This window comes from Gallus gallus, chromosome 1, assembly GCF_016699485.2.
Source record: "Gallus gallus isolate bGalGal1 chromosome 1, bGalGal1.mat.broiler.GRCg7b, whole genome shotgun sequence".
Taxonomy (NCBI): domain Eukaryota; kingdom Metazoa; phylum Chordata; class Aves; order Galliformes; family Phasianidae; genus Gallus; species Gallus gallus.
Window position 1 is genome coordinate 63,061,235 of NC_052532.1, and position 26,384 is coordinate 63,087,618.

Genomic DNA, 26,384 nt, shown 5'->3' on the forward strand with positions numbered 1-26,384 from the left:
CAACTTTGCATAACCTCTTCTCTTTCCTCATATTGTTTAATTCAGCCTTATGCTTTTCTCCTCCTTTTCCTTTTGTACAGCAGTATTTCAAGGAAAAAAAAAAGACAAGTACAGCCCTCTCAGTTCCCTCATGATCTCCAAAGCCTTTGAGCAAGTTATTCAGCTTGCCATCAGCATCATGACTATCCTCATCTGTCTGACTGGGTTGGATGACCACAGAGACAATTAACACTGACAGCTATAAATACCATATTTCCCAACAGAGGTTGCAAAAGCATTAGAGAAGTGGGGTTTTTTTTGTAAATAGATTTTGCAGTTTATATTTTCCAACTATTGCTTTAAACATTTTAAACATTTTCTTCATGAACCAAGCAGGTAGCTTTTAAGAGACTCCCTACCTCAAACTGGTATTTCACAAAAGGAACAGGGGCCCATTCTCCTGTTTCTCACCCACTACCTTGCGCTCTAGAGAACAGACCAAAATGACTTAATAAATTATTTTGCTTTCTCCAGATTTGCCCTTACTGCAATACGTGCATACTTCATCCCCACATTCCTTCACTGATGTGCTCACTAGATTTTATTGCAAAGAGAGGCCACAAGATTAAAGAATGCCTCCATGATGTGCTGTCCATGCACAGTAAGTTTGATACCCATAGCCAAAGGCATTGGCACAATTAATTTCCAGCCAAGTTAACTACCTTTGTGCCTTTGTGCCCTTTATGGAAGGGAAAACATCATGGCTGGAGTCCAGCACACTGAAGGTGACATTTCAGCAAAGTACACATCCAAAAAATATGCTCTCTTCGCTATTATTCAGATTTGTGACTCAGTTCTTCCAAGTGGAATTGAATAACAGGCAGTACCAGCCTCTTGGGTGACGTTAATGGGAGATATATGCACCCATTTTTTCTAAAAGCAGCGTAAGAAATAAAACCAAGGCCAGCTAGGTGCTCTCATCAGCCTAGGGACATCAAAGATTACAGGGATTACAACCTGTTTCCTGCTACCTGGCTGCTCTCCAATCCCACTACTGGAGCAGTACCTCTTGAAAATCTTGTGCCCAAAGAAAAAAAGGGAGCAGATGAGGCACAGGTGAGTCCCGTGAGGGCACAACCACCCTTCTCTTCTGCTCCTGAAGGACCCACACTCAAGGAGTCCTCTTCTACCCGACCAGAACTGCAGTACAGAACACAAACTGAATCACATCTGGCTGTGCGAGGCCCTTGGGAGGGCCCTCAGTTTGGATACTTGGCTAAAGAAAAGGCACACAGAGTTTCAGTTGACAGCCTTGAGACGTACTAAAACCAATACACATTTGGAGAAAAAAATGACTAATGGTTCAGTAAGGATGAGGAAAAAGCACATGCTCTTTAGGCTCAAATAATGGCATTCACGGCAAGTAATCTTGAAACTCTTTATCACTTCTGAAAGACTGTGCCTAGTTGTCCCTATCTTCCTAGTACAGAACAAAGCAGCTCAGTTTAGAAGAATTCCTGAAATATCTGCATGCTTCTACAAGGAAGATAATAGACAATCAGAGACTGTGGGGAGGGACAGGGTCCATTATTATGTAATAGAAATCCCACCAGACATCCTAACATCTCCTGCTGCCCAGGTGTGCACCAGAAGCTCCGGTGGAGATCACAGTTGGGCTTTGGCCTCGCTCCTCAGACTGCACAGAACCTTCCCCTCCTTGGAGCCAACTGTTTCACAGCAGCTAGAAGCAGAAGCATCAGCTCGACATCCATCACATTCTTCCTAAAGCTGGTGCAATCTGGAAGCTCAAGCAACACCAAACACTCACTTTACTTGTAATCATTAGCAGAAGTAGTAATGTGGCTGCAACATTAGTGATCAGAGGGCTCTGGCCCACTACCAGGTCAGGATGAAGTGCTCCAGGAGCACACAGTGCGGCAGCAGCAATGGCCATCCTTTGAAACTGCTGACATTCATGGCACAGCCTCTTCTCAGCAATGAAGTCAAAAGCACCAAATTGTAGCAGATTGCATTTTCGAGTGGTTAAGCAGCAAGTCTTTAAATTGTGCTCTATATATGATAGGAAGGATGCTCTAATGTGGCTTTTTTTTTTGAGAGGAGATGAGACGTTCTTGGACTTGCTCCTGAAATGGAAGAGTGGGCAACGTGATGTCATGTACTTTGCACTTCCTTAACACTAGGTTGTTCTTACCAGTCTTCTTCTCTGTGTCACGCTTTAGTGCACCCCGAAGGAGGATAATACACATGATGCACAAAGCAATATACAAGCTAATGTCAAACTGACTGCAAATGCTTTTCCAGAGATGATTTCCAAAACCGTCCAAGCTGAGGCAAGGAACGGAAGAAATCCCTCACCCATGAGTCAGGCTGTTGGCCCGAGCACAAGGTGCTTCATTAGTCAGAAACATCTTTTGGACACCCCCGGCTCAAGAGCAAAGAGTTATAAGGAGGGGAGGGAAGGGAGGAAGCAACCACAGCTCCAGATTTGAGCACTTTCACTCCTCTGTGAAAGAGACTGCACAGAACTTGAGGAAACTGGGACATATTTCAAACCACAGGGAAACTGTAAGCAGCAATATGAGTTCTTGAGTATTTTTGAATTATATGGAGAGAAACGCATCACTAAACTGTAATATATTTTTCCTACTGTCCACATCACACAAAATTAAATTCAGCTATGTACCTCTCTTCCAAGCCTACAAAGAAGGGCAGGCAAAAAAACCTCACTCCCATCATTTTTTAAATTTATTATTATTATTACATTTTTTAAGATCCCTGGCTTATCGCATGCAGAAAACAAACACTGGAAAGGTGATTGCTAATACAGGAAATACTTGAAGCTACAGCTCAATACTTACAATCAAATTTTTAAAAAAGCAGGAAAAGGAAGTCCATAAGGTTACCAAAATTCTTGAAAACCCTGCTAGAGGACAGGAAGGAAATTTCAGAACTATTCAGAAGTGGGATGCAACACATTACTGAGACGGATATGGTCTGGAAGCTGGAATCATTTTTCTATCAACTACACGATGTGCAAACTGTTAGCATGAATTAGAAGGGAAAAAAAGAAATAAGAGGAGAGCATCAAGAGATGCAAACCAGTTTCTCTCCCAACGAAAGCTATCGTTTCTCTTTTTCAGACCTGCCCTTTCCAGTGAGTGGAAGGAGGGTCAAGGAACCATAGATGAATCAATTGCCCAGATTCCATTAGATTCTTTTAATTACTGACTTTGAAAAATATTAACATTTCAGGAGAATCAGGGGATTTGCGTACAGCAGGATGACTCCCAGAAGAAAAACACGGTGTGAGTAATATTTGTGCACACGCTGGTGCAGTCAGCTGGACGTTTCTGTCATCTTTAACACTCAGCTCCAAATGCCTCAGTAAATAATTTATTTCAACACAATATGCTTGCTCCCAGGATTAAATCCCACACTGGATAATTTGAGCACTACTGTACATGGATATTTCTGCTGAGAACTCCCCATACTGCCCAATTCAAAAACCTAAACCAGAAGAGACTGGTACTCATCAAATACTCCAAACTCACAATGAAGTTTAAGAAAGGAAATTTACCCTTTCCAGAGATTTGCTATCTCCCTCGTCCTTTTCTGCTCTTAAAAATATGCACCCTGGTTCCTCCTCAACCGCTTTTCTTTAGACATAAAGGAAAAATATCTCAAGTGCCAGTGTCAGATTGTTTGAGAATGGAACTTCATAGTTTTGACAAATTTTAAGAATAAATAAAAAAGAAAGGAGACAGTGAACTTGAGAGCCTGTTCCTATTTTAAGTTGCTAGGCCAAGCTGGAACAGAATTTCACTTATTCTGCACCAATATCAGTGTTTCTTTAAACATATTTTAACTGTGCATGGGGGTTACTGTGCTATATACATTAAAAAAAAAAAAAAGAAGTGGTAGCATTTAATTTTTATCTGTTTTGACTACCACATATAAACAGTCTCTGGGAAGTGAATTAGTTAGATGTTAACTGTTATAAGGTTGCAACTAGAAACCACCCAGGTTCAGTGAGGGTTCCACGGAGGTATAGTTTAATTATTTACAGTTTATTTCATGACAGACTAGATTCCAAGGTTATGTATCACCAAGAATGAATATGTCACTGGTTTCTATTTTTGTAGTGCAGGCATTAGCACTCAGCAAGAGCAGCAAGGTGAGTAGGAGGAATATCCACCCTCAAATAGCAAAGAGATGGACTTTATGAGCTAGAAAAACACTAGAGGACAAATATATCTGTTTAGAATCACAGAATGGCCTCGGTTGGAAGGGACCTCAATGATCACCAAGTTCCAACCCCTCTGCCACAGGCAGGGTTGCCAGCCAGTTTTAAAAGTAGGTACCTTCCAAATGAGAAGGATTGTCATGTTATCACTTCTTTACCGAACCTTCAAACAGCAGATGTTATTGGGAATACACCAGCAGCTTCTCAAGCCCATCCCATCAGCAGAAGCTGATAGTCAAGCCCAGCGGGGACAGCTGCAGCCACTCCGTTAGCCCCTGTGCCCACAGCAGATGACCACACCAGCCCTTGAGTGACAGTGGTTGTGAACTCATGGGGCCAAGCCCAGCCATGGGTTTTCCACTACAGGATCCTCTCCCAAAGCAGCAGTGTTGTAAGCACACACCCCTTGAGCCAAGTCCAAAGGTTTCAGAAACAATACACCTGGGAGCAGGGGCAGCAATATTAGCTGGCACTGGCTTATGAAACAACGAAACGACACACATGGCTGGCAGGGACCTTGACAGCTGGTTCTGCCAAAGCAGACCACAGCTGGAGGGTGTACCCAATAGCGCAGAACGACCTGCTTGCAACCATCCTTAGAGACAAGGGAACCTGAAACCGGTGGCTGTGCTTTCTGGTTTGGGCTGAATGTCATCTCCAATGCATCTAGATTTGTATGTTCATTGCAGGAACCCCCATAACCCTAAATGTATCTCCCACTCCATACAGGAAGTGACTAAAATTAAGGCAGAGTTCAGGCCAATATTCAGGCTCTCTATGGCACGGCTTGTGTGGACAGCACGTATCACTGGAGCCAGCACCCTCACAAGCTCCCAGGGCACGGTTTGGAAAACTTGCAAAGAGGATCCAGGAAAACTCCAAGTGGCTCAGGGCTTCAGTTTCTTTATCTCAAGACTTTCAGTTTGGGGATATGTAACTTAATAATACTGGTATTAAAAATGCAAATGAAAAGAAAAAAAAAATCAGCATCCATCTTCCAAAAATAAAGGTAGTTTCAGATCAAATATCCAGTAATTAAAGCAGATATCAAAGGTATAAAACACATACCAGTCCCGAGTTGATTTCACTTTCAGTCTGGTATTTGTACTGCTTTAGATTTGTACTTATTATTCAAATTCCAAATGTATTTGATTCTTCTTCTACTTCAAAGAAAAAATAAAAGGAAAAAGAAGCAACAAAAGGTATGTTATGTACCAGTATCTGATGTACACTGGACTATAAACACAAACATTTATGAAGGTACATGTCATTATAGACAAGCAATGATATGCTTATGCCACGTGACAACAGTAACAAAACAAATTCTTGGTTTCATGAAGAATGAAAGTTCAGTGACTCAAAAGCATAATAAGTCAACTGCAAAATGAATAAAATAGAGATGTATCACTAGGATAAAGATTACCGTAGAAAGTTTTATTCTAGTGAATAGGTGGGATCACTATATTGTTACCAAGCTGCTTTTAAGTGGGCATAAAGGGATATCAGCAAGTTAAGGAGCTATCAGAGATGATAAAAAAGCTACAAATTAATCTTTTTTTTTTTTAACCTTGATTTTGCCCCCATTCACTTTCATATCTTTAGCACTAAACATTGCAGCCTGCTCTCTTCTCATGAGAGTTAACAAAAAGAATATTAAACAAAATTCATTCAAGGTACACACATAGAGCTTTATTCCTAAGATCTATTGAATATATAGCAGGGACCCTTAGAATATCAGTCTACGAGGTTCTTAAGTTGAAAAAGAAAGACACATGCTTAACTCCCCTCTATCTTTCAGCTTGTAAGTCACCTGTTGCTTCTTGACCCTACTACACTCACCAGTTCTTTGGCTTGCAGCATCTAATCCGTAAATGCATTACGCTTACTGACCTGGTATATACTACAGAATATTTAGCATTTGGAATGACCTCTGGAGGTCATCCAGTCCAACCTGCTACTCAAAACAGCTTTGAAGTTAGCCCAGGATGTGATCTATGAGTTGTGTAATACAATCACAATTGGAGGTATCGATCACAGTTGTTGTATAATACAATCACTATAATTCCTCAAGCCACAATACAGTCAGAAAGTGATTGACAATTAACTCCTGAGTGCTAGTAAAATAAACTCTCCCATCTTGTGAGATTTGAATAGGATCTAGAGCAGAAGTAAAGACCTGGGCTAGAGCACAGCTACCAACCTGTGAATGATATGCAGTTCAACAGAATTTTAGGAAATTTATTGGGGAAAACAGGCTGATGATAAGGAGGTAGAGTAAGGGCAGAAAGCTGCAGGAGCAGAGGAGAAAGGTGGACAGTGTATGGGTGGAAGGACTGGGGTCAGAAGTCAAAGGAGCATTATTTCTCTGGAGGACAACAGCACAGCTCAGTTGGCTGATGCATGGAGAGGTTCTTGTAAATCCATTAAGTACAGCCTGCATGGTCCCTGGCGACTCAGAGATCCCACTTCAGGAAGACATCTGTATTCACAACAGCCTTGCCACAGCTGTTTATACACTCCCCTTAACCGAGGCCTCACCATGGGGCTGGGGAGGAGAGTGATTGGGTTACAACAAACGCTGTCCTCTGGCACAGAGCACAGAATGCACGTTTACTATCTAGAACAGACAATCTGTCAAGCTGTGAAGTGATGTCATAATTTTGGATTAGTGTAATTCACATACAGATTTATTCATGTATATGTAACGATATATATATATCTATGCGCATGTATATATTATCATACACACACACACACATACATGTATTTGAAGACAGATATTTAAATAAGAATTGTAGCTCCTCAGTATGCCCTGCTATGTTTGGCTTTGTCTACACGCTGAAGCTGCAGTAAGCATCTGTGCATAAGTGCAGCAGGCTGTACATTACTTAATGGTTCAAACATCCTACACCACAGTTCGTCATAATTCCCACATGCAGGAACAAACCCTGTAATGCTCAGGATAGTGTTGAAAGCAAACTGCTTGGAAGGTATTAAAAAAAAAAAAAGAAAAGAAACAGGAACAAGTCTTGCTGATCATATTGTGACCATATGGGCAAACTGAATAACTGCTGCTTCACCAGCAACAAGGTTCTGAGCAAATTCCAGGTACTATAACAAATCATACTGCTTACAACCCCCAGTGACCATAGCAGTTCCCAGCAAATTGAATACATTCCTCCTTCCCCCTTTCCTCGCTGCAGAACAGCTGAATGACCACAGAGGTGGGAGAAGGTAAGTGTAGATGAGAAAAAAAGTGTTTTAAACACTCTTCACTATTTGATTTTAAGCACTAAGTTCATATTTCAGAAGGAAATCCAAGTCTATTAAAATTGTCTCATGACTTAAAAGAAGATGTTGAAGTTTCAAGAACTCTTCCCGCAAATCAATCTCAAAACTGTCAAACTAAAAATGAAATGAATACAACGCTAAACAAAGCAGTACACAGAGGGTAATAGGAAGAGGTTGGGGAAAGTTCAAGCCTCACATACTCTTCACATCACAAAGTACCATAAATCCTTTCATTCTTTTGCAGGTCACATTTAAGGTTTGGTTTGTTTTTTTTTTTGCCCTTTCTTTAGCCTCTTATTCTGCAAGTAAACAGAAGTTCTTGAGGTTCAGATGTGTTGAACTTCATGAGGTTTTCCTGGGCCCACTGCTCAAGCCTGTTTAGGTCTCTCTGAATGGCATCCCATCCCTCAAGCATGTTGACCGTACCACACAGGTTGGTGTAGTTCGCAAACTTGCTGAGGGCGCACTCAATCCCACTATCTATGTCACTGATTTAGATATTAAAGAATATCAGTTTCAGTACTGACCACTGAGGGACACCATTCATCACTGAACTCCATCCGGACATTGAGTCCTTGATTACCACTCTCTGGGTTTGATTGTTCATCAGACAGTCCACCTGTCAAATTTGTAACTTTCCAATTTGGAAAGAAGGATGTGGGAGACCATGTCAAAAGCCTTACTGAAGTCCAGACAGATGACACTAGTGGCTCTTCCCTCGTGCACTGATGCAGTTATGCCTTCATAGAACATCACTAGGTTGGTCAGGCAGGACTTGTACTTGGTGAAACCACATTAGTTATCCTGTATCATCTCTTTATCTTCCATGCGCTCTAGTAGAGCTTACAGGTGGGTCTGTTCCACAGTCTTCCCCAGCACAGAGGTGAGGCTAATAGGTCGGTAGTTCCCTGGGTTGTCCCTTCTATCCTTCTTGAAAGTTGGTACAACCTTGCCTTTTCTCAAGTCACCAGGAACTTCACCTGACCTTCAATTCCCTCATGACTCTGGGATGCATCTCACTGGGACCCATAAATTTATGGATGTTCAGGTTCCTCAGGTGGTTGCAAACCTGATCTTTGTTTATAGTAGGGTGGGATGGACATTGTTTCCCAAGTCCCCAAATTCTCATCCATCTGCTTGAGAAACATGTGAAAAGCAGTTGCCAGTGAAGATTGAGGCAGAAAAGTTTTTGAGTACCTCAGCCTTCTCCTTGGTCTGTTGTTACCAGCCTGCCTGTATTGTTAATTAGGAGAGTACTTATTCTTGGGCTTTCCTATTCTGGCTGATATGCCTTTAGAAGCCTTTCTCAATTCCTCTTTGCATCCCTTGCTAAGTCTGTTTCCAGTTGGGCCTTGGCCTTCCTGATTCTATCCCTACAACACACTAGCAGTACCCCTATACTCCTCACAGGGTACCTATCCCTGCTTCTTCCCCTCCTTCACCATCTGGCCCTTCTGAACAGCTTTCAGCCATCAATAGCCACATTCCAGTCATGGGAATCATCTCATCAGGTTTCAGTGATGGCAATTATGTCATGATTTTCGAGAAGTACGGTGGCTTCCAACTCCTCCCTTGTATTTCGCGAGCTGTGTGAGTTGGTATAGAGGCACCTCAGCTGGGTAGATGGTTGGGTAAAGAACTGGCTAGAGAGTGTAGAGTGCACCTCTGCACTCTCACTGCAGAGAGTGGTGATGAATGGAGTTAAATCCAGCTGGCAACCAGTCACGAGAGGTGTTCCCCAAGGGTCAGTATTGAGGTCTGTCCTGTTCAATAATCTTTATTGATGACCTGGATGAGGGCATTTAGAACACCCTCAATAAGTTTGCAGATGACACCAAGTTGGCAGGAAGCATCAATCTGCCTGGGGGTAGCAAGGTCCTATAGAGGGATCTGGACAGACTGGATCGCTGGGCAGAAGCCAATGGGATGAGGTTCAACAAAACCAAGTGTCAAGTCCTGCATTTTGGCCACAGCAACCCCAGGCAACTCTACAGGCATGGGGTAGAGTGGCTGGGAGACTGCATAGAGGAGACAGACCTGGGGGTATTGGTTGATGCTCAGCTGAACATGAGCCAGCAGTGTGCCCAGGTGGCCAAGAGGGCCAATGCCATCCTGTCTTGTATCAGAAACAGTGCTGCCAGCAGAAACAGAGAAGTAATTGTCCCCCTGTACTCAGCACTGGTGAGGCCACACCTTGAGTACTGTGTTCAGTTTTGGGCCCCTCACTGTAAGAAAGACATTGAGGCCCTGGAGCAAGTCCAGAGAAGGGCAACGAAGCTGGTGAGGGGTCTGGAGCACAGGCCTTATGGGAGGTGGCTGAGGGAGCTGGGATTGTTCAGTCTGGAGAAGGGGAGGCTCAGGGGAGACCTTACTGCTCCCTATAACTACCTGAACAGAGGTTGCAGTGAGCTGGGAGTCGGCCTCTTCTCTTGTGTAACTAGTGATAGGACTGGAGGGAATGACCTCAAGTTGTGCCAGGGGAGATTCAGGCTGGATGTTAGGAAATACTGCTTTTCCAAAAGAGTGGTCAGGTGCTGGAATGTGCTGCTCAGGGAGGTGGTGGAGTCACCAACCCTGGAGGTGTTCGAATAATGTTTAGACATCATGTTGAAGGACATGGTTTAGTGAGAACTATTGGTGATAGGCAGACAGTTGAACTGGATGATCTTGTAGGTCTTCACTAACCTTCTATGATTTTATGGCCTTGGTGCCTTCTTGGAGAATAACTCCTTAATTCCTTTGAAATACTTCACTTGACGTTCCCTCTTGTCTTCTCCTATTGCCTCAGTGGTCCCTGGGTCATGGTCATAAGATTTCAGATGAGCTGCAGTGTTGTCAGCACATCTCAGAGCAGCAGGTTGAGGGCCTCCACTAGCACCCTGTCTCTCTAACCTAAGCTGTCCCACACCTTGTCAGGGGCAGGCTCACTATTACCCAGCTCTTCCTTCAAACCTAGTTTAAAGCCCTGACAATAAGACCTGCTAGTTTCTCCCCAGAGACCCTCTTCCCCTTTAGGAATAGTGAATAAAACTGAAGTCACTCCATTTTGCATGTCTAAAGACAAATAATGAAGTTAAAAACAAATGAAGCATCTGAAGAGCCCATGCTGGTCTTGTGCTATGCTCTAGCTTGCTACAGCATACATCTATACAGTCTTACTAGTATTTTATCACAGGCATTTTATCAACAGCTCCAGGGTAGCATACAAATAACTTCACCAAATAGCAAGTTTCTTTGAATCTATTTGATAAATATTGAATAATGGGGAAAAAAAAAATGTGGGGAATAACCTTTAAAAGGAGGTTTGAAGTACTTTTCTGAATGCAGTTTCTCCACAAATGGGTTTACACTTCAATTCATCTGCAAGAGTGCAATCTTCAAAATAAATAAATAAAGTGCTTTGAGAGTAAAGGCAGCAGTTCTGCTCTGATAAATAACAGAATAAAAAAGGCATCTCCTCACTCAGCAAATCTGGCTCTCGTGCACAGTCAAGAGTGATTGCTGCTGACTAGCGAGATAAATAAGGTCTACTGCTTTCATGCTTGTTTGCAATAGGATGTTAATGCTATTGTAGCGAAGCAAACTGAATGCTGTTGTTCCATATATAAGGCTAAGTTCTTCATTAATTTTCTATTACATATCCGGATGGTCCCTACTGCACCACTCAGTAACAGGTAATGTGATGAAGAGACAGTGTCAGAGCACGCTTTGGTCAACACAAACTTAATGAGGTGAAAATGCTCAGGAAGGGAGATCAGTCTATGAGACTGGACAGAACCAAACAGAAACCCTAACCTCATAAAGTGACTTTTAAACAATCAATTGCCGATTCAAGGGTTGTAGCTTTTCCTCATAAAATGCTATGTTTATAAGCATTATTAAAGGCAAAAAACTAGAGCAGCAAATCAATAAGCACACGCATTGTTATAAAAGGATCTAATAAGCAGTTTTCCCTATCAAAGTTTAACACCACCTGTATAAGCTGTATGTATAATATATAGAATAAAAATACAACAAATATATTATACATAAATAGCAGATCATCTCAAGACTATAGACCAGAAAATCTACTTCACCTTGTGATCCTATCAAAATGAGACTAAATAATATTTTACAAGACTGATTAGTAAATGATTAAAAAGAAACAGGCCACAAAAGTTCTGAGCAGTTGGCAAGCTACCACTTCTTAGAAACTATTAGCAACATTAGGAGAGAAAACATACGCTTGAAAGTGAGGATTTAAAATATTTTGGATTTAATTTTGACAATACTTAGCATAAATAACTAGTAGCATTGCCTGCTCTTTGGAATCTAGATATCGGAGAGATGAGGAAGCCTCTTAAAGCCTCTTAAAGAAGAAACGGGTAGTAAAGCAGGAAGACTGGCTTCCACAGCCACCCAAGATGTGCAGACAAAACATATCACCATTATTTTCTTAACATTATCTGACTTGAAGCTCCTGAAAGTAAACTATCTCTCTTTAATGTAACACAGCATACACTACATTTCCATCTGCAAGCATTGGAGACTTTCTTAATGCCCTCCAAAAACATCAGCGGTGCTACCCTGTTCTATCCTGCAATTTTCTCAGAACATCCACCCAAAAATAATGACATCAAGCCTGATCCTTCTACCCCATGTCCCATATTTTTTTCTTAATACAAAGTTCAATATAGCAGTAGCAAAAACTGCAGTAAACTTCATTGTTCATCTTACTGAACAGACAGAGTTCAAATTAGCCGGCGATATTTCCAGCGATATTTTCACCACCCCAGGAGGTAGGCTGTGCTTTACCGTCTCTCACTCAAGGCTTTGCAAGCACATGTTCTTGGTGAGCAGTCAGGTGTCAGGTTGGTTGTGGGAGAATATCCCTGTATATCCCTGACAGTCTAGTAATAGCTTGTGGTTCCCTTTTGTTTCACAAGGAATCACCGAAAAGTATTATATTTTTTGTTGCCAGTTCTTATGACTCATGTGAAAGACAGAGAAGCAGACTTTCAGAGCGTATCAACAGATGTTTCCTCCATGACTGTTCCCTTGTTTGGGCTTGAAAAGTGCAACCTACTAAATGAAAGCACTTCTCTATACCTGCTAGACCAACCTAGCGCATAATCAGCTTTTGTGGTTGCTCATTGTCTCCACTCTCATGACATATTCATATGGTACAAAAAAGAAGCACACTGAAGATGTTTCACAAACTGGTCAATTTCCACAAACACGCACTGAGATTTTTGGTCCTGTCCTAAAAACAGGTATGACTGGACACCAAATTACCTAGGCAGTTGTGCTGGCGCTCATGGTGCCAGCTAGATAACTTAGCCTGAGTCTTACAAATTTAGCACACAGCCAACCTAGCATGTTAAGTGTTAAGGATATCAACACTTCTACTTCCATACCCCACTTTACCTCTGTGTCAACTCCCTAGGCAGCTCCTTGTATTTCTGTGGTAAAGGAGGGGTTGAGCAAGAGAAGAAAAAAGTGAAAATAAGATGATGAAGGGATGTGTCACATATGCAGTAAGAATCCCTTCAATTCTATCTCTCTGGACTTTAAAAGTTGTTCCGTCTCCTGCATTCCATACTTCCAATCATCAGCCACCTTCTGCTTTCTGAAATGACTGTGAGTAAAGCTTTGTACGGCTTTGTGTTTAAGACAGAACATCAGAACACTCTTGCCTTTCATTACTTAATGCATCTAAGAATTTGGGTACTCTCCTACCATCCCCTAGAGACGGTAAAGAGAGAGAAAGGAAGGCACTGAAAAACACTTATTTTGGTCCTGAAGTTCCATTCCCCATCTTCACCCAGGAATCACTGCCATGAGCTGGCCTTCAGATATTTCCTCCAGAGAAGAAGTAACATCCCTTCAAGGGACTGGAGGGGCCGCACATCTGGACTGCATGGTTCACGTGCATGCTGCAGAGGAGCTTCTGCTAATGGGCTGTAAAGCTTAAGAGTCTTCAGCTTCCCAAGAAAAGCATATCCTTGGTTGTCTGAAGGCTTCACATGTGCATTTTCAATTTTCAAAGAGAAAAAAGCAAAACTTTTTGAAATTTAACTCATTCTGGCCAAAAAAGTGGTCTGGGGGAATAACCACTGAGCACATAACAGGCACTCTGGACACTGCAAACAGATTGCACTGTGTGCGTTCACTTGGGCAAGCTCTTATCATAGGGTCATATAGTCATGGAATGCCTTTGGTTGGAAAGCACTGTTAAGATCACCCAGTTCCAACTCCCTGTCACGGAGAGTTGCCACCCAATAGATCAGGCTGCCCCGTTCCCCATTCAACCTCGTCTTCAGCATTTCTTGATTCAATTTATCCACTGGTCTACCCTCATTTTGTATTTTTATTTAAAAAAAAAATAAAAAAAAAATTATGTATTCTAATTCATGAGCACTATGATAGTGCCAGATTTTTCAAGCGTTGGTTAGTACAAACAGAATTAAAATGCATTTAAGCTCAGCTGCAAACATGGATTTCAGTAGACTCTATCAACTCAGGTAGCAAAATAAATAACAGTATTTTTCTAGGCTAACCCTGATGTTTGGACAGGTGTCTGAGATTTATAGGACATGATGGTTACTGAAGTATTCACATCTGGGCATTAGAGCTGTCACCAACTTATAATACATTTCCCTTCCTCCCGATTTGGATAAAAAACAAAACCAAAGTATCCACTCTCACATCTCAAATTTATCTCCCTGACTGAGCACAGAAGTGAATAACCTGGCTGTTTTTTTCCTTCCAACTCAAAATGCATAAGTGATTAACAGCACACTGCACTTTGATACAGTGCTGAAAGGAGTTCTCTCCATGTGAAGAAAAGACAGACCTTCCGTTTCTTTTTATGAGCAAAGAAAAAGGAAGAAAAAAAAAAAAAGAGATGGAAGAAAAAAGGAAGTTCTCTGAGGAGAAAGGGTGCATTTACTTGTATTTCTCCATGCCCCTTTCATCACAACTTAAATTTGCATACCCTGTTTTTCCTGAGAAAAGATCTGGTGACTGGAAAACCAGTACTGATAAATGAAAAAAAAAAAAAAGAAAAAGAAAAAAAAAACATTTATAACAGAAAAACCATTAAGGTTGAAGACTTATTCATAAGGATCTCCACTCAATCCCACTCCTAGAGAGACTGCTACGAGCCAGACCTCCTCAGTCCCCTTCCTTTTGCCTTTAGCTCCACATTTTCATTTATACAGTTCCCACTATCCTGGCTCTTGAGTAAAATTGGCAGACTGAAAGACAGCAAAAGCAAACTGGAAGAGTTTCTGGAAGCATTCTGGAAGCATTCCCCTATGGGGAGGGGAATGCTAGCTCACTGCTACCAGTGGCAATTATCTTAACAGTTAAGTAACAGTGACCTATGATCCTAGACTTGCCATTCAAGGGGTCAAAAAAATGAACGTTTCTTCTTGTATATACTATTTTACATCCCATATTTTTCCTCCTCTGTTTCAGTATAAAACAGCTCTGCTAAGTGACTGCAGCCCATCACAAAGGCTTTTCCTCCAAGCTCAATTAATTACACAGTGTAACTGCCAAACATCTCCCTTACCACTGGTTTTCTCTTTTTATATTAAAATACAGCTTAATTCTCCAGCCAGTTCTATGCATTTTAGGTACTTTATATGCTACTAACTACATGAACTTAGATGCACTCCAGCCACTTGACAAGCTCAGGAAGGAAGAAGTTGCTGATGGTGGAGGTGAAACTGCTGAGACCTGTGACAGGGCAGGATTTTTAAGAACCTAAGCAGGAGCAGATGGATGGCAGCACCAGCTTAAACGCTCTATAAACACTCAGTTTTAGGGGGCTGTAAAACCAATGAATCCCTACCACATCCCTGACGGATTCTGTGAAATAATCTGTTTCTTTATTGCCTATTGTAAAGGTACAATATTACCTTTTTCATTTTAAGTGGGATACTTTGGAATGGAACAAATACCTGATACAGACCTTTTATTAAAACAAGTGGTAACAGAAACCAGGTATAACTGCTGAAATATTTGCTCTGGTAAATCCTAGTGCTTCGTTGGTCTTCGTTTTAAGAGTGCTTTTGTAATCCTTACAAAGAAAACTACTTTGGAACAAAAATGCCCATAATGAAGAAGCAAAACATGCACTGGCATCCCTATGGCACACCCACTTAAAAGCATCTCCAAAAGCAGACTGTCCTTTTCCAGACCTACAGATACTATCACCAAAAGCCTTTCTTTCTCAGTGTTTTGTAACTAAAATAAAACAAGTTGATTATTAAATCCAGCTTTTGCTGCTTCATTCTCATTTAAAGTAATTTAAGCTTCCTGGGTTTAAAGTGAGAATTCTTCAACATCACACACCAATATAAACCTCCGAACAGACTGTTGTAAAAAGTAGCTTTGCATCAGTTTAATCTGATGAACTCTAAGTAGCATTTCCCCTTTGCACTAAAGGAAATTATACAATATTTTAAAAATAGAGAGTTTTTGACATTTTCTTTTTCAGGAAAGGAGACGGTGAACACCAAGTGCTGCAGAGAAGCAGCCATTTGGGAAACTGAGGTACAGAGTATTCCAAAGGCAGAACAGCACTCAGTTTTGCATCAGTCATCATTGCTGTGTGGCTGCTTGCTGTCAGCTATGAACAACTATTGCTCTGAATTCATGCTAAAAGGCATGAATCCACTGTCAGAGAGAGAGGAGCTGCAACTGGGAATCCTTTGCCATGACTCAGTATGCACAGCACATCACTCCACAGATTCAGGGAGTTTTAAAAATACATAGAAAAAAAATTAAAAATCCTCTCAAAAACATCAGCCTGGGTTGTTTGCTAATTAATACACTTACTAATATGCTGAAATATTCTGTTTGTTATCCTACTTAATACAGATATTGTAAGAGAAAATACTGAGGCATCAGAATTAAACATACCAAATTGTATAAAGCAGAATCAGAAATGCCAATATCAGGGGAAGGTGACAAAGCACAGTTTTTTTCCCCAAAAACTGAGAGGACATTCATGCCCATTTACAAATTTGGGGGGAAAAAAACATGTTTAAGTTAAACTAACTTAACTTTAATCTGAAGTGAAAAGCCCAATTTGTATATTTAAAACATTTCTTATTAGTATCAGCCTCTCTTCTTCAATTAAAGCCTCAAGTTTCAGAGTTACTGAGTTTTTAATTCAGAATTCAAACTTTTAAAATATTCTTTAAGTGCCTATATACCATGTCCAGAAGACACATCACACTACAGCAATACTTTTTTAAATATCACATGAACTACTGGAAAAAAAGCACACAGTGAAAAGGAGACCATGAAGCAAATGTTTCAACTTCCTCTTCTGAATCAGGTCTTGAGTATAAGCAGTTCAAGAACAGAGCCACTTCTGCTGTATCACAGCGTTCATTGCTGGGGCTGGCTGAACACTGGAGAGGAAAAACTTATAGCTGCTTGTGCAAGCACCAGGACTGCAGCCCAAAGGATCAGCAGCTAGCACCATTATTACTCACTAAGTTATTTCTTAGCAATTTTTATAAACATGGAATATGTGGTCAAACCACTCCTTAATTACATGACTAATTCCAAAGGTCAAACATTAATATCCAACAGCACACTAACAAATGAAGACCAAGAACACTGCTTCTCACAAACTGAGAAGTGAAATTGGTCAAAATGTACTCGGGGAAAAAAAAGAGAAAGAAAAACATGAATCTAAAATAACTAATTTATACAATGGCTAACATCATAGTAGTGGAGGAGTAACGCAGCCCAGCCAGCTCCATTGATTTCTCACAGGCTAACACCAGGTGGTGAAAGGTTTCTACCCAGCTCGCCTCTGTCTCAGGAAAAGGAGATTAAGCGCCTGGGAGCATCCCTCTGTCTGTCTGCCATCCATACAGCCTTGTTAGTCATGGGACCGGCCTGGCACCCAGACCAGGCTGCTGCCATTTTCATCACCAGCAGGACCAAAGCAGGCGACAGCACAGGTGTGGCCCCACGCTCTAACCTGAGTCACTGCCAGGTGACAGCCACCACCGAGCACAAAGGCAGCCTCAAAACCTGAACCTCTTCCAACAGGTAACGAAAGGAAGCTGACCCACCTACCACTTCTCCAAAGCTGAAAGTGATTTTCCGTGATCCTTCCAAGGCAACCTTTCTTGCTGTCTTCTTTGGCAATTCAGTTGTGTGAGAACAAAGCTACAGTTGGCAGCTTTAGCAGATTCACACCAGTGTTTCCTCTACTGTGAGTAGTGAGGGCATAGAATACAGTCTTCAGAGTTCAACAGGAGAACTTAAACAAACCCACACCACGACTTTCTTTCAACTTTCTCAGAGCCAAAACAACCCAGTCAAACACAGCATGATTACAGATAGGTGGATGTAGCCATAATCCTATCTCTCCAGTGCACAAGATCGAAGTGTCTATAAAATCTGGAGAGTTTCTATTATTGGAATACAACAAAATAGAGACTGAACAAGGTGTCATAAGTTACCTTGGACTTAGGTCTTTCATATTGCTCAAGAATGTACTGATACAAAAAGAAAGAAAGAAAAAAAACCTTACAGGAAAACAAAAGGAACAAGAATTAATCAAAAGCAAACATACCTGGATCCACTGCAACTTACTTCCTGCTCTAGGACAAGGAGCCCCTTCCTTGTCACTATGGGATGGGCTGCTGTCTGCTTCCTACTTTTAAGTCCCTGATCCTCTTCCTAAGTGACGTTGCTGGAGATGACCAGGCAAACTGCCAGCTTGGAACCACAAGATGAGTCCTGACTCACTGTGCTCCTGCCCTGTGCCAGTTGCTGGTCCTCAGCACCACGTTTAGGAAGCCCAGATAAATGCAAAATGCTCTGCCTCGCAGGCATTGCAGGGTTTCAGATGACAGCATGAGAGGAAAAAAAAAGTGTTCTGTTTGTTTCTCTCAGCTCAAATTAACAACGCAGATAGCAGGTGACAAAGGGCGTTGGCTGAGTACTGCCAAAGGGATGGGTGAAAGTCAACAGGTTCTGTAATTAAACCACAAAGAAATTCTTGGACTCAAAGTCATCTTTCACGGACACAGCAAAATGAAACTAAGCATATGCAAAGGATGGGAAGAGAGAGCACCTGAGGCCTTGTGTCAAGAGACCCAGCCCTTGTAACCAGCGCAGCACCTCTGTGTCCCCCACGCTTCTCCTGCACTCCTGGGTAGCAGAGGTGTGTCTGAGATATGCAGGAGAAACAAAGCTGGCTACAACCTCATGATGCATCTCCTGGCTCCTCAGGGAGGATTTGCGTGCAGCAGTGAGTGCAGCAATGCTCACAGAAATGAATGAGGGAAATCTTGCACAAGGCCACTGCAAGAACATGGCCCTGACATGGTCCCACACCTACTCAAACCCTTCTTCTGTAGTCTCAGGAAGCTCGTGGCCTACAGCTACACAGGTCCTCCTGAAAAGAGCTCCTCACGCCTCCTCCCAAATTCATATCTATCTTCAGTGTCCATTGGCAGACCTAATTCTTAAAAAAAGTTTACAGCCAAAACCAGTGGTTTCACTAAGTCAACAGGAAAATATTTGAATGATCTGTTAGGCTCACTAAAAACCCCTCAGAGATAAAGCTCTGCTTCTTCTTACTTCCCTGTCAGTACCACAGACACTTAATTTGCTCCCAGATGAAGAGGAAGTTCCTCCTACAACAGCAAAGTGTCATGTGTGCCATAGACACAGCTGAACAAATGCACAGCCATCACTTCAGAACTTCTAGACCAAAGGCAACACCACTCAGTACCACCTTAGAGGTGCCCCAGTCCCACATACACACATCATCCCTATAATGAAAAAAAACATCCTCGCTCCTATCTAAAAAATAAATAAATAAAGTTATGTTAACCACAGCTCTAGAAAAATGTCTCATTTTTCCTCTCCGTGCTGGTTTCACAGTGAACCCTCTCTAATTCATATCTCTGCATCATTTTCCCAACGATTGCTCCTGCTTGTTCTCACCACAAGCTGGCATTTGAGCTCCTCTATGAATGGTTGGGACAACACCGGGTGAAATTCAGTGCGGAAACATTTTATTTTAGTGTAGCACCCAAAAAGAAAAACCTTCGTTATTCCAAAACAAACTCAGGTTGTATCCAAATGATATATCCACTACAAAAGATACATATATGTAACTAGGTCAGATTTCAGCCAAGCACTTTCCTTTGATACAAACAACAAAAAAAGTAATCTACTGTATCATCTGCTTGAAAGTCTACTCGTCACTGTCAAGCCTCTACTACATACTGAAAGATGTTAGAAGCAGCACGCTTCATTACTTTGGGGAAAAAAAATCCAAGCAATTAAAAAGGAAATCCTTAGGATTAAGGCTGTGTACTCACAGCTTACACTTTCATCTTCTGAAAAGTGACATTAATGCTTTAAGCTCTCCCAAAGTCATATTTTACAAGATACTTTGCTGCCAATAAGCTATATACAGTCAAAGGGTTAACAGTCTGATATTATCAATACTGTACGAAACATAGCCATTTTTTTGTTACATACTTTGACCGGTGATCATTGATTCCAAAATAGCAAATAATGAATTCTTTCATAGCTAATAATAGGTTCTTTCAGAGCTCCACCTCAAATAAAAATACTTTAAACATACAGTCAGGAGTCGCTGACACTCGAGATGCTGCATGAGTTCTTCCCCGAATGACAAAGAACTTTGCATATCAGCAAAAAGGTGCCTTCTTCTTATGAGTTAGTTACTGTGTGAAGTGCCTCACTGAGTTTTCAGAGGGCGTTAACCAAGAGTTCCTACACTTAATAAGTAAACATTTACCTGGTTTCTGTGTAACATCTATTCACTGCCTTATAATCTTACAACTGTGAATACCTTTATAAAGGGGGAGAGGAGAAGAAAAGCACGGCTTCTCAAAGAGGCGCTATTAGTTTATCTGAAGGAATCGTGAATTTAGCATTAACAAAACTTTAAATCACTGCATGTTTCAAAGCAAAGAACTTAGTTTGACAGTGCAAACCGTGCCTGTGAAGTCACTACAGTTGTGTGCCGGCATCCCATAGCATTTCAGCCACACCCATTAAACCCCCACTCAGCTTGTCAAAGAGATTTTCTGCAGAGATTTTCTGAAGTATTAGGAGCATAATCCCTGCAGCTTCCTACATATCAAAAAGTCCATCTCACGATTACTGCCCACGGCACCAGGGTCTTGCTCTGTTATTTCAGCAGCAAACGCACCATGGAACACCCATGTATGGAGCCATTCAGAGCGCCAAGCAACAGGCTGAGCATTCCTTGGAAGTGAAAGAAACACGAGACACACATACCCAAAGCTCAGCTTTGCCAGGCAACCCAGGTTCTAGGTACAACTCCAGGAGACAAAAGGGCTGGTTAAAAAAAAGCTTGCAAACTACTGACCTCACCTGAGCAATTTTGAGGAAAGGCCCAGAGCAGACAGCAGCTGTTCAAACCGAAGGTGAAGTGTCAGAACAGCAGTAGACTGATTTCAAGGACTCCTCCCACCTCACATAATCTTCAAAACAAGCTATAAGGTTTGGCTGATTTGGCCTGGAAAGGTTTGGCTGATTTTGCTGATTCAATAACGAGTTTCTTTGCCAGCAAAGAACGGAAATGAGCCCAAGGAAGAGATAGTGGAGAGAGTGATCCCACACATGCACACAGACGGAGTGTGCTGAAGTGCAGAAAGAAGGAACTAAGCAGGAGGAGGGAAAAGGGGAAGGGGACTGTGGCTTACAGCTGCTTGAGTAACTCTATTTGCCATACCAATAACTAATTAAGGATTTTCTGATAAACATGCTTTTTAAAGTATTAGGAATAAATGTTTCTCTGTGTGTGAAGATGAGAGTGTCACTCTAAACACCTTCAAGGATGGAACTGAGGGATATTTTTTCCAATTTTTTCATATAATGCAATCATTAAACAATGAACTTGTTTAAGTTTGGAAAATGCTTTTCTAAATGTACCCGCAATAGAAAAGTGCTTTGCTTTGTATTTCAGACAATGCAAGTAACAATAACAACTAAGTAGAAAGAGTTCTAATCTGAATTTCTTAGAGTCTCCTCCAAACAAGAATAAGATGTAATAGTTTAGCACCTGTGGACTGACCACATCATAAAGTGGTTGATCCCTGTGACATTTACTAAAATGTCTGGCAGAGAAAATACCTTCTGAAATCAGTGAGGGGTCAACATGAAACCTGAAGAATGATTCTCTGACTGTTTAAAAAATGAAATCTTCAACTGGAATTTACAGATGAGTGCTATAAAACTGTGCAGGTGTAGGAGTGCCTTGCCAGCACTCTGAACTTTACTCTTGCATTTCTCAGAAGGAATTTGTTTTTCCTTATTTGCTCTGCAGACCATATTTCTCTGCATTTCACCTCTATTATATTAATCATTAGTGTAACCAGCTGTACACAGAATCATAGGGGTTGGAAGGGACCTCAAGATATCATCAAGTCCAACCCCCTGCTAAAGCAGGTTCCCTACAGTAGATTACATGGGAAAGTGTGCAGAGGAGACACCACAACCAATCTGGACAGCCCGTTGCAGTGCTGTCACCCTCAAAGTGAAGAATTTTTTTTGCATGTTTGTATGGAACTTCCTGTGTTCAACTCGTGCCCTGTGCCCCCTGTCCTGTCACTGCAAACCACTGAAAGGAGCCTGGTCCCATCCCTTTGACATCCTCACTTTAGATAATCTCCATGCTGAACAGTCCCAAATCTCTCATCCTTCCCTTATAAAGAAATGCTCCAGTCCCCTAATCATCTTTGTGGCCCTCCACTGGACTCCCTCTAGAAGATCTCTATATTTTTTGAACTGAGGAGCCCCGAGCTGGACACAGTACTGCAGATGTGGCCTCACCAGGGAAGAGTAGAGGGTGAGGATAACGTCCCTCCAAGTAAACAGGAGCTGAAGTTCACATGTTTCCGAGGATCTCACAAGCACATAATTCTACTCAATGCAGTTTGATAGCATCTTATGACTAAGATGTCATCTGAATCAGACCTATACTTATCAGGGATTTGGTCCACAAAGAAAACAGCTTTCCCTTGCATTAAACGCTTTTCGTCTCCAGAAGACAAAGCACAGACACAGCTCCACAGTATGCACCATGCACTGCATGTCTGATGTTAAGACATATGATATGGTGGCAAAGGCTCTTGGTTGAACGATGGAAAGGACGCTGAAAGGGACAAAATCAGATGATATTAGGAGCTTGGTAATAGCATAGTGCCTTGCCACAAACTCAGCATCAAACTGAGCAGCCACAGAAGTCAGAACTTCAGGCTTACTTTGATGTAACCGCAGTGCAACAGAGAAGTGAAATTTAAATTATGCCAGCAGGAAAACAGCTATTCTGTGAAATCACGAAGTATGATTCACCCATCCGTGCCCTGTCTTCCTGACTAGTTTGTATCTCTGGATGAGCAACTGCAAGGAGAGGAGTATCACAAGCACATATGGCTACGGCTCAGTACTTAGCTGATTCAGGCTGCCCTGCAAACCCAAAGCAGTCATCCCAGCAAAAAATCACCCTAAAAAGCACTGTTCTTATTTCATATCGCCCAGTGACATCTCACAAAGAGCAACTTTATCACACCAGTGGTGAAGATGAAAGTAAATCATCTTAATGTACATTTAGTATTTAACTTTATGTACTTACAAATATATCCTTTAGCTCACTGCTCTTTGTAATCCTGTTTTTAATGGTAGATGACAGACTACTATATGGTTACAGAGAACACTATGGGGTGCTTTCAGGGAAAACTGTATGTGAACAAATAACAAAGAGAAGGTTTTAAGATTTTTTTCCCTCTAAACACGTCTTCCCAGATTCAGTATAAAACACTAAGAAATTCTGCTTACCAAAGCATTGACAAAAAGAAAAGAAAAGAAAAAGAAAAAGGTAAATGGTAAATTCTCCTAGGAAACCAAGTTATGGGCTGCATTAAGAAGGAATCCTATAGGTAAAGATATTGACAACAGTAGATTATAAAAACACATTGAGTTTTACATATTCTACATGCTAACAGTTATTTCACCTAGCATTTAGAAATACATAAATAAAATGGAAGAAATTTCTACTTCCTCCTCCTGTAGCTGTAATAGCTACAGTATAAATTGAGGCACCATGATAAAGACTCTATCAGATTATCTACTAAAATTGTACTGCATGACAATTGGGTTGCCAGCAGTTTCAACATTTTGCTCTCCTATCTCTATCAGATCAACCACTGCTGTTTCAAACCTTCATCAAGTACTGCAGCAATTACAGAGATAACAAAACTCTTCAGATTGTACTGCCTGTACCTTACTTTCCAGGAATAAAATAGCCCTGCATAACTGATAAAAATTAAACCAGGTGCCATAATTTTATTTGCAACTATTCAAGGACAGTATAATGCAGAAGAAACTCCAAGCTTTACACAGCTCATGTTATTAATTCACCTCAGAGATGTAAAAATTACACATTCAGTCAGTCACGGGTATTGACAAAAATCCATTATTCATCACACGCGTGAGAAACTAATGATAAGAAGACATAAACACCAATCAGTATTTCCACTTAAGGCATACCATGGTGCTGAAATACTGATTTTTTTTTTTTTTAATTTTACTTTATTTTTAGAAACGGTTGTAAAAGCCTAAGGAATAGAAGCAACATAAACAAACAAAAACCAACACTTCATCCTATTTATCAGTACAGTCTAGACAACATATCTAGGCATTTCATTCCTAATCCTCTCAGACAGCTCTGCTGTCTCTCCAAATACCCACCCACCAGGCTCAGCATACCCTGCCTATGCCTTTCCATGTTGCAGGAAAATGCTGTGTTTAACCCCCACACTTTTAAGCAGGAAGGGAAAGAGTTTTCCTCCCTCCTGTCCTGCCAAATTCCTCCATTCAGGCACAGCTTGTGAAGTCTGAAAAGCCGAAGTCAGAAGGCGGTAGGTTCCCCAGTACTGCCAGCAGCCCTCTACGAGCAATGCTGCACCCAGCCAGCCCCAGCAGTTTGCTCAGGAAGGCTTTTCTGAGCTGCTCCTGCTCAGTGGCTATAGGGAAGGACAGCTATTCGTCCACAGGCTTGCAGAATCAGGTCTTCCACTTGCTGACTGGCACACAGCTTGTACTCCTTGCTAGGTTAAATGGTGAAGGACTGAATCCTTGCTCTTTGCCTGCAGCTAATTTGCAGATACTTAATATTTATCATCCAAAGTGGGCGTTCAAATGAGTGCCAGATCTTAATGACTGTATTTTCACACCACAAAGTATTTTAACGGAAGATAACAAGATATTGTCAGCTCCAAAGCAATTGCATTCCCCAGCTAAGTTCTCTGATTAAACGCAGGCAGGAAAAACAATGTACTTCAAGGAAAAATAAAAGAGCATGTATTGACTCCTTCTGCCAGCCATATTTTCTTAACATAAGCCAACATCAATCAATCTCTTCACTCAATGTGCAATTCACACCATCTCCATGCGGAACACGTTAATGAGTCTTCATCTAGAAAAAAAGAAAATCATCTGAATTTATCAGGTGTTTGGCAATAAGAAGCTCTGCCATACAGAGTGCTCTTTTCTCTCTATTGAAAAAGAAGTTGCAAGACTCTTCTTGCAACGTATGACAAGGGACACCGCATGTCAAAAATACTGCTCTAACATCAACTGACATAAAAATACACACTTACAAACCAGCCTGAGTGTTTTGTTGTATTGCTGTTATTTTGTTGGGGGCTTTTTTTGTCCCTTCTTTATAGTTCTGCCAGTGCTGAATTCAGTGTTAATTAAAGCACTGATTTGGCACTTCCCCTAAGGATGCAGCAGTGAGGCAGCTGCGTCATTGTCCACTGAAGCTCAGAGACTGCAACGGTGAAACAGAGAACAAGGAGCTTGTACCAGAATTTCCGGACTTAACCCACCACATGAGGTCTCCTGTGAGCGTGGGTCTGCCACTGGACAACATTTACCCAACTCTGCTGGAAGATACACCCAGCAGCCGGAGATCATACCAGAGCCCTGAGCCTAGGAATACTGTAAGGCCTTCATATTACCAAAAAGGAGGTTTTTTTTTCAGTGAGAAAAGAGGTTGTCCCTCCTAAACTGAAATGATACAATGAAAATGATATACCCTGCTAAACATGTGGCATTTTGTGGTGAATAAGCTTCTGTTGGCAACAAATGCTTTTCCAAAGAACTATTCACATACCATAGCACAAACTCAATCTTCCCATTATAATCTGGGTGAGGAAGAAACAGGGCAGAAGGAAGACATCAGAAGTTATCTGTAGATAAGACCAGTGGGCTGCAGTCCAAGCTATGTTTCATACACACTATGCAATTTACTAATACCATTATTAAGGACTGAAGCTTTTACGTACAGTTACGATAACAGTGGACGACTATTATGAGTTAGTGAAGGACCATTAATTGCTCTCAAATGTTGCAGTAAATGCATTTTGCAAAGCAGCCTCAGCGGACACGCTTCAGACTCCTCTAAATCCAAACAGAAATAAGAAATGGTTCATGCATGCTGGGGCAAAGAAGCAGCATTGTCTCCCTTTTGCTGATTTGCATAAGCCTCTTCTCTTCCTCTTAAATTCGTCCTCTGGAAGAATACTCATCTGCCCCAAAAGAGCACGTCATAGACATTCATCAAAGGGTCAGGATTAAACAACAGGCAGCAAGCACCGCATACAGCTTCTGGAAAGCTAATCATGGTACATCTGCCCATTAGTTTATACAACCTACAACTGAACACTTATCTGTATATCAGTGCAGAAGTACTGCTTTGCAGCCACTTAGCTCTCTTTTCCACAGGCTGCAGCAAAGCACAACAGAGAAAACTGCA

The 26,384-nt window shown here is 41.5% G+C and overlaps 1 protein-coding gene across 14 annotated transcripts in view; it reads right to left on the reverse strand.

Annotated features, from left to right (window-relative positions):
* The window catches only part of EPS8 (epidermal growth factor receptor pathway substrate 8), a 131,236-nt gene that overhangs the window by 67,897 nt on the left and 36,955 nt on the right, over nucleotides 1-26,384 (reverse strand). Inside the window, exon 2 of one of the 14 annotated variants that reach the window (XM_046904968.1) lies at nucleotides 20,936-25,040. The exons of 9 other annotated variants lie outside the window; for them this stretch is intronic. The gene's annotated coding sequence lies outside the window, so the exon portion shown is untranslated. Of the gene's footprint in view, nucleotides 1-17,623; nucleotides 18,404-20,156; nucleotides 25,041-26,384 lie in introns of those variants that run through there. 4 more of the 14 variants (XM_046904971.1, XM_046904976.1, XM_015292046.4 and 1 more) reach the window with 4 other exon arrangements.